This window comes from Callithrix jacchus, chromosome 7 (assembly GCF_049354715.1).
Source record: "Callithrix jacchus isolate 240 chromosome 7, calJac240_pri, whole genome shotgun sequence".
NCBI classification, from domain to species: Eukaryota; Metazoa; Chordata; class Mammalia; order Primates; family Cebidae; genus Callithrix; species Callithrix jacchus.
The window spans coordinates 65337988-65351190 of record NC_133508.1 but is presented as its reverse complement, the minus strand read 5'-3'; the positions used below and the strand labels follow the sequence as shown (position 1 = coordinate 65351190).

The window sequence follows — 13203 nt, the reverse complement described above, 5'->3', positions numbered from 1 at the left end:
TCTGGAGAGCTGTTTGGAGCACACTACCAGTTCCACACCAAACAGTTAACTCTTGAAAATTAGGAATCACATCTACTTTCTGTGCAACCAGCCATTTCACCTCAAGTTCTCTCTCCTTTTAAATACTTAGCAAGTATCTGTGGAGGGAGTATCTGAACTGAGCTGCATGGGAAGGGGAAGATGACTTATATCCCGTAGTTGTTTAATAAATGCTGAATTCATTTGTATGAAACCTAGGACTTTTTTTTTTTTTTTTGAGACAGAATCTCACTCTGTCACCCAGACTGGAGTACCTCTCTTCTAATATTTACACATTATGTCCTGTATTGTAGTTAATTGAACAGATATTTATCTCCCTAATTGCACTGCACTTTCCTTGAGGACAGGTGCTGCAACTTGCCAAAAGTCTTTGTGTCCAGACTGGGCAACATAGTGAGACCTCATTTCTAAAAAAAAAAAAAAAAATTAACTGGGTGTGGTGGCACACACCTATAGTCCCAGCTACTCAGGAAGCTGAGGAGGAAGGACTGTTTGAGGCTGGGAGATCAAGGCTGGAGACCCTGTCTCAAAAAAAAAAAACTTTGCCCCTCTTACAGCCTTGCTCATCTTAGGCAATGATATACACTGATTCAATCAATTTTTGCTTGTATATGACCTATAGTTAAAATTCCTCATATCTGACTTTTATTTCTGCCCTTTATGATTCTCACATTGAAACTTTTTTTCCTGAATTCTATATCCTCTACATCCAACAGCCTCTACTATGTCTTGTAGGCACATTAAACTAAACTCATGTTTCCACTCAAATGTTTCTACATTTCCTATCTCAGTAAATGGTGCTACACTCCACACATTTTTGCAAGCCAGAGAATAACAAGGCTTTTTTTTTTTTTTTTTTTTTTTTGAGACTGAGTTTTGCTCTATCGCCCAGGCTGGAAGTGCAGTAGTATGATCTTGGCTCACTGTAACTTCCACCTCTCAGATTCAAGTGATTCTCCTGCCTCAAGCTCCTGAGTAGCTGGGATTGCAAGTGCCCGCCACCATGTATAGCCTGTTTCTGTGTTTGTTTGTTTGTTTGTTGAGATGGAGTCTTGCTCTGTCACCCAGGCTGGAGTACAGTGGCATGCAATCTCAGCTCACCGAGAACCTCTGCCTCTCGGGTTCAAGCGATTCTCCTGCCTCAGCCTCCCAAGTAGCTGGAACTAAAGGCATGTGCCACCACATCTGGCAAATTATTGTATTTTTAGTAGAGCCTGGTCAGGCTGGTCTCGATCTTTTGATCTCGTGATCCACCTGCCTCAGCCTCCCAAAGTGCTGGGATTACAGGTATGAGCCTGTAATCAATTTTTGTATTTTTTTTTTTTTTTTTAGTAGAGACAGGGTTTCCCCAGGTTAGCCAGGATGGTCTCCATCTCCTGACCTCGTGATTCGCCCACCTCGGCCTCCCAAAGTGCTGGGATTACAGGCGTGAGCCACCATGCCTGGCCAATTTTATTTTTTAGAGATAGGGTCTCACCGTGTTTCCCAGGCTGGCCTCAAACTCCTGGGCTCAAGTGATAGCTTGCCTCGGCCTCCTGAGTAGGTAGGACTACGGGAGCATGCCATCATGCTTATCTCTAAAGTTATTTTTGACTCCTCTCATCTCTTTCTAAATCCAAATCAACCACCAAATTCTATCCTTTCTACCACCTATATATCTCTTTTAATCATTCTCCTATTCTCTATCTGTGCTATTGCCACCATATTGTGAGCCACCATACTCTGTTACTTGGATTTTTGCAGCTGCTTATCACTATCCTAATCTGTGGTCTTGCTCTCTTCCAGTTCACTCTCCACAGAACAACCAAAGTGATCATATTAAAAGCCAAGGCCATTTCCCCACTCAAAAAATCCTTCAGTGAGCCAGGCTTGGTGGTCACACTTGTAATCCCAGAATTTTGGGAGGCCAAGATGGGAAGATCACTTAAGGCCAGGAGTTCAAGACCAACCCGGCCAATATAGCAAGATCCTGTCTCTAAAAACATTTAAAAGTTGGCAGAGTGCAGTGGCATGGACCTGTAATCCCTGCTACTCACAAAGCTGAGGTGGGAGGATTGCTCAAGCTCAGGAATTCAAAGATGCAGTGAACGATGATCACATCACTGCCCTCCAGCCTGAGCAACAGGGTAAGACCCTAGGTCCCCACAAAAAAAAATCCTTTAGTGGATTCCTGTTGCTGTTAGATATGGTTAAAATGTGCAAATACCTTGTCTTATGAAAACCTCCAAATATGTTCCCTGTCCACCCTGTTAGCCTTATTTCTCACATTGTGAGCTCCTGTCACTGAATTTTTTCAATTTCTCAAAACATGCCATATTTTCTCACCTGAGCCTTCACACTTATTTTCTCTACCTGCAATTATCTTTCCCTTCCTTTTTGGCTACTCCCTGCTAACCATTTTGTGATTTACTTGAAATATCACTTCCTTGGGGAGGCCTTCTGTGAATTCCTTCACTAGGTTTGAGTTTGTGTGTTTTTTTTTTTTTTTTTTTTTTTAATAAGACAGTGTTTCACCATGTTGGCCAGGCTGGTCTTGAACTCCTGGTCTCAGGTGGTCCGCCCGCCTCAGCCTCCCTCCCAAAGTGCTGAGATTACAGGCATGAGCCACCACGCCCAGCTGAGTTTGTGTTCTTGATCTCTCAGTACCTGCAGTACCCCCGTCACAACTATCATCTCACTTTGACTGGAGTCTGTACATCTTGGGAAAGCAAGGATTGCTTTTTTTTTTTTTTTAAGATGGAGTTTTGCTCTTGTTGCCCAGGCTGGAGTGCAATGGCACAATCTCAGCTCACCACAACCTCTGCCTCCCAGATTCAAGTGATTCTCCTGCCTCAGCCTCCCCAGTAGCTGGGATCACAGGCATGAGCCACCATGCATGCCTGGATAATTTTTGTATTTTTGGTAGAGACAGGGTTTCTCTATGTTGGTCACACTGGTCTAGAACTCCTGACCTCAGGCGATCCACCTGCCTCGGCCTCCCACAGTGCTGGGATTACAGGCATGAGCCACTGTACCCAGCCAAGTATTGCGTTTTTTTTTTGTTTTTTTGTTTTTTTTTGAGACAAAGTCTCCCTCTGTCACCCAGGAAGGAGTGTAGTGGCACAATCTCAGCTCACTGCAACCTTAGCCTCCTGGGTTCAAGCAATCCTCCTACCGCAGACTCCCGAGTACCTGGAATTACAGGCATGCACTCACTACCACGCCCAGCTAATTTTTAGTAGAGATGGAGTTTCACCATATTGGCCAGGCTGGCCTCAAACTCCTGACCTTGTGATCCGCCTGCCTCAGCCTTCCAAAATGATGAAATAACAGGCCTAAGTCACTGCGTCTGGCTCTTTTTTTCTTTTGAGTAGTCTAACTCTGTTGGCAGGCTGGAGTACAGTGGTGCGATCTTGGCTCACTGAAACCTCCACCTCCCAGGTTTAGGCAATTCTCCTACCACAGCCTCCTGAGTAGCTGGGACTATAGGCACGAGCCACTATGCCCGGCTAATTTTTGTAATTTTTTTTTTGGAGGGGGACGGAGTTTCGCTCTTGTTACCCAGGCTGGAGTGCAATGGCGCGATCTCGGCTCACTGCGACCTCCGCCTCCCAGGTTCAAGCAACTCTCCTGCCTCAGCCTCCCGAGTAGCTGGGACTATAGGTGCACGCCACCATGCCCAGCTAATTTTTGTATTTTTAGCAGAGACGGGGTTTCACCTTGTTGACCAGGATGGTCTCAATTTCTTGACTTCGTGATCCACCCGCCTCGGCCTCCCAAAGTGCTGGGATTATAGGCGTGAGCCACTGCGCCCGGCCTGTAATTTTTTTTTTTTTGAGACAGTCTCACTCTATTGCCCAAGCTGGAGTGCAATGGCACAATCTCGGCTCACTGCAACCTTTGCCTCGCGGGTTCAAGCCATTCTCCTGATTCAGCCTCCTGAGTAGCTGGAATTACAGGCTTGCACAACCACACTGGGCTAATTTTGTATTTTTAGTAGATGTGGTTTCACCACGTTGGCCAAGCTGGTCTCAAACCCCTGACCTCATGACCCGCCCACCTCAGCCTCCCAAAGTACTGGGATTAGACATGAACCACTGCACCCGGCCTGGTCTCCATCTCTTGACCTCATGATCTGTCTGCCTTAGCCTCCCAAAGTGCTGGGATTACAGGCGTGAGCCACCATGCCTGACCAGGATTGCTTTTCTTATTCAGCAACTCCTCCATGGCTAGCACAGTGCCCAGAACAAGTGTGTAATAAATGGTTTTCAAATATCAGACTTACATTTTATCTACAAAACCACTTATCTGAAACTTTGCAAACAAATCTGAACACACAGCAGGTATGCAATACATTTTTGTCCAATTTAGAGACTCATCTTACCCTAAAGGACTTCTAGAACTTTCTTATTATTTTATATTTATTTATTTTTATTTTTACTTTTTTTGAGACAGTTTCGCTGTTGTTACCCAGACTGGAGTGCAATGGCATGATCTCGGCTCACTGCAACCTCCAACTCCTGGGTTCAAGCAATTCTCCTGCCTCAGCCTCCCAAGTAGCTGGGATTACAGGCGCACACCACCATGCCCAGCTAATTTTTGTATTTTTAGTAGAGACAGGGTTTCAGCATGTTGACCAGGATGGTCTTGATCTCTTGACCTTGTGATACACCCGCCTCAGCCTCCCAAAGTGCTAGGATTAGAGGCATAAGGCACCGTGCCGGCCGTATATTTATTTATTTAAAGATAGAGACGGGATCTCAGTATGCTACCCAGGCTAGTCTTTAACTTCTGGCTTCCAGTTATCATCCCGCATCGGACTCCCAAAGTGTTGTGATTACAAGTGTGAGCCATCATGCCTGACCACTTCTAGAACTTTCTACCTTCCTATTTGGGGATATATAAATTTGCCTAGGCAGCTAGGCTAAGCTATATAGCTTATGGCTCATCATTACAGCCAGTTCAACAAATATTTTATTGAGTCTACCTCACAACAGGCAGTTAGCTTCCTTGGATATGAGGAGCAACAATAACTGCTCTTAAGGAACTACAGAAGGAAGAAATACATGACACTATTAGATATTGCAGAGAAAAAGTAACTGCAAGATATTATAGTACACAACATAAACTTCTGCTACTTGAAGACCTAAAACTAGAAAAGGGGACAGGCACAGTGGCTCATGCCTGTAATTCCTGCACTTTGGGAGACCAAGGCAGACAGATCACTTGAGGTCAGGAGTTTGAGACCACCCTGGCCAACATGGTAAAACATCATTTCTACTAAAAATATAAAAATTAGCAGGAAATGATGGTGGGTGCATGTAATCCCAGCTACTCAGGAAGCTGAGGCAGGAGAATTCATTGAACCCAGGAGGAAGAGGTTGCAGTGAGTCAAGATCTCACCACTGCACTCCAGCCTGGGTGACAGAGAGAAACTCAGTTGCAAAAAAAAAAAAGGCTCGCATGGTGGCTCATGCCTGTGATCCCAGAACTTCGGGAGGCCAAGACAGGCAGATCACGAGATCAAGAGAAAGAGACCATCCTGGCTAACATGGTGAAACCCCATCTCTACTAAAAATACAAAAATTAGCTGGGTATATTGGCACACACCTGTAGTCCCAGCTACTCAGGAGACTGAAGCAGGAGAACGGCTTGAACCCGGGAGGCAGAGGTTGAAGTGAGCCATCACACAACTGCACTCCGACCTGGCAACAGAGCAAGACTCCATCTCAAAAAAAAGGCCAGGTGCAGTGGCTCACGCCTGTAATCCCAGCACTTTGGGAGGCCAAGGCGGGCACGTGACAAGGTAAGGAGTTCGAGACCAGCCTGGCCAAGATGGTGAAACCCCATCTCTACTAAAAATACAAAAATTAGCCAGGTGTGTTAGTGCACAGCTGTAGACAGAGAAAGACTGTCTCAAAATAAAATAAAATAAAGGCCAGGCGCAGTGGCTCACGCCTGTAATTCCAGCACTTTGGGACGCTGAGGCGGGTAGATCATGAGGTCAGGAGTTCAAGACATGGCGAAACCCCGTCTCTACTAAAAATACAAAAATTAGCGGGGTGTGGTAACAGGCACCTGTGACCCCAGCTACTGGGGAGGCTGAGTCAGAGAACTGCTTAAACCCAGGAGGCAGAGGTTGCAATGAGCCAAGATCACGCCACTGCACTCCAGCCTGGGCAACAGAGTAAGATTCCATCTCAAAAATAAAATAAAATAAAACTAGAAAAGATAACCAATGGACTGATTCAGCTGGCTATCAGCAATAGAACTAAAACAAAACACTTGAGTCTAGAAAAGGCCAAAAAGAAATATGATGAGGCATTCAAATGCCATCTAATCCTAGAATAAATGAACCAATAAGCATCTTTAAAATTTGAACCATAAAATATAGGCTGAATTAAAATAATCACTAGGTGTGGTGGCTCACCCCTGTAATCCTAGCACTTTGGGAGGCCAAGGTGGGTGGATCACCTGAGGTCAGGAGTTCAAAACCAGCCTGGCCAACATGGTGAAACCCCATCTTATAAAAAATAAAAAAATAAATAATAATAATCAGCTAGCTGGGCAGTGGCTCACACCTGTAATCCCAGCACTTTTGGAGGCCAAGGTGGGCGGATGACCTGAGGTTAGGAGTTCGACATTAGCTTGACCAACATGGAGAAACCCTATTAGCAGGCATGGTGGTGCATGCCTGTAATCCCAGCTACTACTCAGGAGGCTGAGGCAGAAGAATCATTTGAACCTGGGAGGCAGAGGTTGCGGTGAGCCAAGATTGCGCCATTATATTCCAGCCAGGGCAATAAGAGCAAAACTTCATCTCCCAAAAATAGTAATAGTCAGCTAAGCTTTATTGAGATAATACTCACTGTTAAGCACCATGCCACATAACACATTTAATTTAAAAGATGTAATACTGGCTGGGCACGGTGGCTCAAGCCTGTAATCCCAGCACTTTGGGAGGCCGAGGCAGGTGGATCATGAAGTCAAGAGATTGAGACCATCCTGGTCAACGTGGTGAAACCGTCTCTACTAAAAATACAAAACATTAGCTGGGCATGGTGGCGCATGCCTGTAATCCCAGCTACTCAGGAGGCTGAGGCAGGAGAATTGCCTGAACCCAGGAGGCGGAGGTTGCAATGAGCTGAGATCGCGCCATTGCACTCCAGCCTGGGTAACAAGAGTGAAACTCTGTCTCAAAAAAAAAAAAAAAAAAAGATGTAATACTTTATACTTTAGCAGGTAGCTAAACTTATAGAATTCATTGCTCAAAAACTGTGCTTTAAATTTTCAAAAATTACAGATTAAGCATCCCTTCTCTGAAATGCTTGATACCAGGAGTGCCTTGAATTTCAGATTTTTTAAAAATTTTGGCATATTTACATATATATAATGTGATATCCTGGAGATGGGCCCAAGTCTAAACACAAAATTCCAAAATTGAATTATGTTTCATATATACCTTACATAGATTTTTTTTTTTTTTTTTTTTTTTGAGACAGAGTCCCCCTCTGTCACCCAGGCTGGAGTTCAGTGGCCTGATCTCGGCTCACTACAACCTCCGACTCCCAGATTCAAACAATTCTCTGCCTCAACCTCCTGCGTAACTGGGGTTACAGGTGCCCGCCACCATGCACAGATAATTTTTTTGTATCTTATAGCATAGATGGGGTTTCACCATCTTGGCCAGGCTGGTCTTGAACTCCCGACCTTGTGATCCACCCACTTTGGCCTCCCAAAGTACTGGGATTACAGGCATGAGCCACTGCACCCAGTTGCCTGATGGTAATTTTATACAATATTTTTAATAATATTGTGCATGAGGCTGGGCACAGTGGCTCACACCTGTAATCCCAGCAATTTGGGAGGCCAAGGCAGGCAAATCACCTGAGGTCAAGAGTTGGAGACCAGCCTAACCAACATGGAGAAACCCCATCTCTACTAAAAATACAAAATGAGTCGGGCGTAGTGGCACATGCCTTTAATACCAGCTATTTTGGAGGCTGAGGCAGGAGAACTGCTTGAACCTGGAAGGTGGAGATTTTGGTGAGCTGAGATCTCACCATTGCACTCCAGCCTGGGCAACAAAAACGAAACTCAGTCTCAAATAATAATAAAAAAAATTTTGTGCATGAAAGAGTCTGCATTAACTACTAATCTGTGGGATTTTTCACTTATGCCATCATGTTGGCTCAAAAAGTTTCAGATTTTGGAGATTTGGGGTTTCAGATTTTCAGATTAGGGATACTCAACCTGTAATACTTCAGGCAAAATAATGGATTATTAAATGGATAAAGAACAGATTTAGAAGAATGCTAATTTCAACTTTCGACCCTAAGGAAAGTCCCCTCTACAACATTCTGAATAGGTGGTTGACTAACTTCTTCATTAATATCTTCCTCAACAGGAACTCATACTTTACTCTTTAGCCACACCATACCTTAGTACCCAAGAGGAATGTTTTGGCTGCTTCTCTAGCCTTCTGAGAACTTATCAGAGAGGAGAATTATAATCATCCACAATACATCTTTAATGTCAGTCTAAGTCACGGGTCTGATTCAACACAACAATTCTGACTTTCTGTAGAGAAGCAAGTTTGGGTTGAGTATCACTTATTACCCTAAATACCATATTCCTTGCAAGTAACCCAAAACCAGCTCTACAGACTACACTGCCTGAATGCAAGGTCATCTCTGAGCTAAGTGTAAATGGAAAAGTAGCTCGTTTATAGCAACAAAAACACCTGAGGCAAAATGAGTGAGTTGATCCTTTGAGTATTTCATGGAAGGGGCTTTATTTATTTATTTAGAGACGGAGTTTCACTCGTTACCCAGGCTGGAGTGCAATGGCGCGATCTCAGCTCACCGCAACCTCCATCTCCTGGGTTCAGACAATTCTCCTGCCTCAGCCTCCTGAGTCGCTGGGATTACAGGCATATGCCACCATGCCAGCTAATTTTTTATATTTTTAGTAGAGACAGGGTTTCACCATGTTGACCAGGATGGTCTCGATCTCTTGACCTCATGATCCACCTGGCTCGGCCTCCCAAGTGCTGGGATTACAGGCTTGAGCCATCGCGCCCAGCCCTGGAAGGGGCTTTAAAGTATTCATTGTGAAATCATACAACTCTCTGGAATTTTTTTTTTAAATTTATTTAAACTTGCTTTTATTTATTTATTTATTTTTGAGACAGTCTCATTCTGTCACCCAGGCTGAAGTGCAGTGACGCCATCTCGGCTCACTGCAACTTCTGCCTCCTTAGTTCAAGCGATTCTTGTGCCTCAGCCTCCCAAGTAGCTGGGATTACAGGTGCCCACCACCATGCCCCGCTAATATTTTGTATTTCTAGTAGAGATGGGATTTCACCGTGTTGGCCAGGCTTGAGCTGGGATTACAGGCTTGAGCCACCGCACCTGGCCTAATTTATTTCTCTGTAGATGTGAGGTCTTGCTATGTGGCCTAGCCTGGTGTCCAACTCCTGGGTTCAAGCAGTCCTCTCACCTCGGGTTTTTAAAGTGTTGAGATTAAAGACCTGAACCACTGTGCCTAGCCTGTAGTTATTTTCAAAGACAAAAAAGACACCTTGAAACTAAGCAGATTACTTGTGACCCACTCAGAAATTAAATGAAGAAAATTCATTTTTGAGTGCCCTGAAAATCCAATGTCTAAAATGTGGTAAGATGCTATGTTTGAATAAAAACAAAATGTCATGAATGCAGGGAGGGACACTGGAAGTCGTAATTAAACAGAAACAATATTGGCCAGGTGCCATGGCTCACACCTGTAATCTCAGCACTTTGGGAGGCTGAGGTGGGCAGATCACAAGGTAAACAGATTGAGACCATTTTGGCCAACACGGTGAAAGCCTGTCTCTACTAAAAATACAAAAATCATCCAGGTGCATTGGCTCACACCTGTAATCCTAGCACACTTTAAGAGGTTAAGATGGGTGGATCACTTAAGATGAGGAGTTCGAGACCAGTCTGAGCAATATGGAGAAACCCCATCTCTACCAAAAATACAATATTAGCCAGGTGTGGTGGCACATGCCTGTAGTCCCAGCTACTAGGGAGGCTGCAGCAGAACGGCTTGAACCTGGGAGTGAGGTGAGATTGCACTACTGCACTCCAGCCTGGCAACAAAGCAAGACTCCATCTCAAAACAAAAAAAAGAATAATACTGGCACTTTCTGGAGGCTAAAAAATAAAAATGAATAATGAGATATCCTGAAATTTTCTAACTCCAAAATATTTATTTCATTTTTTTTTGAGACATTTCGCTCTTGTTGCCTAGGCTGGAGTGCAATGGCACAGTCTCAGTTCACTGCAACTTCCGCCTCCCGGGTTCAAGCGATTCTCCTGCCTCAGCCTCCTAAGTAACTGGGATTACATGCGTCTGCCACCATGCTAAGCTACCGCGATTGGCCCAAAATATTTTATTCCACACTCCAACTTTTGTAGACTGTATAGTTTTTGGTTTTTTTGGTGAGACATAAGTCTTACTCTGCCACCCAGACTGGAGAATACTGGCACACTCTCAGCTCACTGCAACCTCAACTTCCAGGGCTCAAGCGATTCTCCCACCTTAGCCCTACTTGAGTAGCTGGGACCAACGGCAACTCCACCACACCTGACTAATTTTTGTTATTTTTTGTAGAGATGGGGTTTGACCATGTTGCCCAAGCTGGTCTAGAACTCGAGCTGAAGAAAGGCCGAGGAGGCCACTCACAGCACCCGCCCGAAAACAAACAAAATTAGGCAGGCTAGGTGCCATGGGCCTGTAGTGCCAGCTACTCAGGAGGCTGAGGTGAGAGAATCAAGTTTGCATTGAGCAGAAATCACACCACTCGCCGCACTCTCACCTGGGTGACAAAGGGAAACTCTTTTCCCAAAAAGAAAAATAAATAAAAAATAAATTTCCACTTTACGGTTTTGTTTAAAATAAGGGGGAAAAATCTAAGATAAAACTTTATTACTTCTCATGTATTCAGTGAGCGATCCAGAGTGCAAGATGTAATGAAGCCAACAAGGAAATTACACAAAAACATTGAGTCAAGTATTCAGAGGTGAAGTTCTAAATCACAGACTGATGATTACTATGTAAATGTTTGAGGGAGCGATGGGATGAGTTCTTAGGAGTCATCCCGCTACAGTCCAGTGGACTTTGGCTTAGGGCAAGACCAAAATACGGCTCCCTCCAATAAACCCAATGAAGCTGAGTAGAAGCTACCTATTCAGTGTGTTTGCTGAAGTAAATAGGAACCCCCGCCTCAAAAAAAAAAAAAATCATCTTTTAAGATACTAAATATACATCCTTGATTTAAGGCTCTCAAATTAGAAGACAATGCAACCATTGAATGAAAAGTTTTCCCAAATGCACTTTGGTAACTAGTAGCAGAGGCAAGGGGGAAGAAGAGAATCCCTCAAAACTAGAATTACATCTGACAGTCTCTTCCTAAAACCGGTCTTGATTCGCCTGAACAGACACCAATCAAGGCCCCATCTATGTCTACTAGGAAATGGTTTTGAGACTTCTCTCATCTTGAAGAGAATTTAGGGTTGTGCTTGCTCTGCTGTCTAGGTCAAGGTTTTGCTCACTTGTCTGGTGGATCATCCTTCAAGTCCCTCGGGTTGAGATTCTGCCTTCATCTATCCTGCCCCTCAATTAGGTAACACCTGGTCATTTCAGAAGGCGGGAACACTCTAAGCGTCTTCCCTCAACGATTTATACTACTCTCAAAAAGATAGGTTTCTCCATCCCCTGACCTAGCAGGTTACTCTGTTCTCTACTTAGACATCAGGAGGGACTCCAAGCTCTTCCATCCCCTCAGGTTTGGACCCCTGCTCTTTCATACTTCAGGAGGCTCTAGATCTTCCTACCACACGCTCATCTGTAGGGAGACCTGGGCCTGCTCACTTCCCCTTGGAGCTCCTCTTCCTTCCCTGCTTTTGGAAAAGAACCTGCCTTTTTTACCCCTTGTTCTGAATGGCCGAGGCCTCTACCGCGCCCCTCGGAAGAAGCTGGACTCTGCTTTCCTCAGAAGAACCCACTCCGTACTCTTTGCTCCCCGGCCAAACCTCCCAGAGGGTGTCCTCCCAGGCGGGCATTCGGGCTTCCCTCACCTATCGTTCCCCTCCCACCGGGCGGGACCCAGGCCTCTAACCAGCTCCTCATCCAAGGGCCCGGTGCTCCCCGGACCCCGCCTTTGGAGATACCCCAGGCTCCCTGGACCCCTCGTTGGGGTCTTGGGCGCTCGGGCCTCTCAGTCCGGAGTCACTCCGGCCCCTCCCCGCCCCTCAGCCGAGTACTTCCGGGCCCCTCGGTCCGGGGGCGCCGGTCCCCCCAGGTGCTGGGCTCGCCAGTTCCCGCCGCCCTGGCCTGGGGCCCGAGCCCCGGCCGCACGGCCGGCTGCGCTGGGGGCGGCCCGGCTGCTCGGGCGGACCCAGCGGCAGCGTCCCCCCACCCCCCCGCGGCGCCGCGACGTCCGCTCGCTCCCCGGCGGCGGCGGCGGCACGCACAGGGCGTGGGGAGGCGCCCGCGGAGGCAGCAGCCCCCCGCCCCCTGCGCGCCCGCCCGCCCTCGCCGGCCGCCGCGCGGCCCCCGCGTCCGCCCCCCCGCCCCCACCCCACCCCGCGCCCGCGCCCGCGCGCCCACCCCTCCCCCTCCTCACCGTCTCCGTCGGGCGGGCGGGCGGCGAGCGGCCAGGGCGGGCGGGCGACGGAGCATGCGCAGAGGCCGCCACGGCAGCTACCGCCACCGCCGCCGCCAGGCCGGGCTTCAACACTTCCGGCCGCCGCCGCTGGCGAGCTGGCGCCTTAAAGGGGACGCGTCCCTATTGCCGGCTCCACCGAGGATTAACCTTAGCCAAGGGATTTGGGCCTTTACCTGAGCAGGATTTTTCCACCCTTGAAAATCAGTGTTGGAAAGGTCGCTAGAGACCCTAATAACTCTCCTTCCCGCATTCATAGATGAGGAAAATAACGCCTAAATGAAAGAATCACCTCATCCACAATCGAGGGCCAAGCTAGCTTTCTCCACTCCTCTGGAGGACTCTACGCCTTTTACTTCCCTAAATCCTGTTTTACGAAGTTTACATCTTATCAGACCCTTCAAGTTACAATCCAGCTATCAATTTGCAATCGGAAGATTTGCATAGATCAGTAACTGGTCTTGAGTCCTTGAGCA

The 13203-nt window shown here is 46.6% G+C and overlaps 1 protein-coding gene across 4 annotated transcripts in view; it reads right to left on the bottom strand.

The window, feature by feature from the left end:
• The window catches only part of GMEB1 (glucocorticoid modulatory element binding protein 1), a 50353-nt gene extending 37556 nt beyond the window's left edge, over positions 1 to 12797 (bottom strand). For 3 of the 4 annotated variants that reach the window (XM_035308405.3, XM_035308406.3, XM_078330928.1), the window contains exon 1: positions 12689 to 12797. The gene's annotated coding sequence lies outside the window, so the exon portion shown is untranslated. Of the gene's footprint in view, positions 1 to 12140; positions 12299 to 12688 lie in introns of those variants that run through there. The other variant, XM_002750520.7, reaches the window with a different exon arrangement.
• Between the last annotated feature and the right edge of the window lie 406 nt (positions 12798 to 13203).